Below are 1,451 nucleotides of genomic sequence, written 5' to 3'. Positions count from 1 at the left end.
CAGCAAACCTATCAGCGAGTCGATCAATGGAGGCTGGCTTTGTCCAAACCTGCCTTAGCTGTGTGTCTGAAGAATGCCAAGGTGGAGGACGTTGCTTTGCCACTTATCAGGAAGCATTACTCTCAGAGATATTCCTTTCTGTCTCCTTTGTCTATATAAAACCCATTGTTGCTGATTGATATCCAGGAGCTCTGCATTAAGTGAGATCCCCAGTCTCCTCCTGCAGCCCAGTGGGGCACTGTTGGCTCAGGGCTTTGGTGCTCAAGTATGGCAGGAAGTCTCCAAACCCTTACGTTTGGGTTTTTACTCCTTTTAAGCCCTTCATGAGTCCAGGATTTCAATCTGGCCATAATGGCACAGCATTTCTGTTCTCTGGTACCGCTGCTGCTGTGTCCTTAGCAGCTGTGGCTGTGCCCTGTGTGCACCAATTTTCTCTGCACTGCAGTCTGCCCATCTGCAAATCAGGCTGTGATGCTGTCTCCAGCATGCATGCTTCTTGCTTAACTTCACAGATGCTGTAAAGAAAAATATGGATGGAAATGAGCCCAGCTGCAGAGCAGCCCTTTACCTTTATGCCCAGTGCAAACCTTAGTTTGTTCCCATCACAGGGATGGCTCTGAAGGTTTCCAATGATGTCCCTGGCTCTTCTGGGTTGGGAGAGAACTTTGTGTAAAGGCAAAATGCACAGAATTCAATACCCGGGGATGCTGTCCAAGGACAAAGCTGTTTGACCTAAATTCCTCCCTGCAATGGCAGAGCTTGCAGTAATGAATTCTGTCTTATCTGTGTGATGGGGGTATGATTTGCAGGCATCAAAATCTGTAATTTAGTGCATGCTGCTCTAAACTTGGGAAGGCGGCTAAATAAATAAATAAAATTTGTCAATGCAGAATAATGCGCTCGCACATGGTTAGCAATAGCCAGGCAACTGTATATCAGAGCAGAGAATAATGTCAGGTTTGGGAATCAGATAAATTGCAAATAACAATGGAGAAAGCAACTGAACCTTGAGGAATATCAGCAGCTCGGCGAGATGAGGCGGCTGCAAAAAGCCATTGTTTGGGATGGAGGAATAGAGACCAGTGGGAAGGTGGAAGGGGGGGGTTGGGAGGGAACAGCAGGCCATAAAGCTGTGATCAAGTGCAGGAGAGATGATAAAAGGCCGTGGACAGCCCAGAAAAAATATTAGGAAGCAATAAAATTCAGCATCAGTGGAGATAAGGTGATAATTTGTTATTCTCAGCAGAGCTGTTTCTGCACTGGGGATCCTTCCAGCTCTGAGCTGAGCTGGGTTCTGCCCCATCTCATCATCCCCTCCAGCACAGGCAATGTTCAGAGGTTCTCAGAGATGCTGAGATGATACAATACTTACTCAACTGATGTCTTTTAATCATTAAATCCCAGCTCTAATTAAATTAACTGAAATTGTAGGGTTGTTTTTTGTGGTTTTT

The sequence above is a fragment of the Meleagris gallopavo genome, chromosome 28 (assembly GCF_000146605.3).
Source record: "Meleagris gallopavo isolate NT-WF06-2002-E0010 breed Aviagen turkey brand Nicholas breeding stock chromosome 28, Turkey_5.1, whole genome shotgun sequence".
In the NCBI taxonomy this organism is placed as follows: Eukaryota; Metazoa; Chordata; class Aves; order Galliformes; family Phasianidae; genus Meleagris; species Meleagris gallopavo.
The sequence above is the reverse complement of the archived record's forward strand: the minus strand, read 5'-3'. Positions refer to the sequence as shown.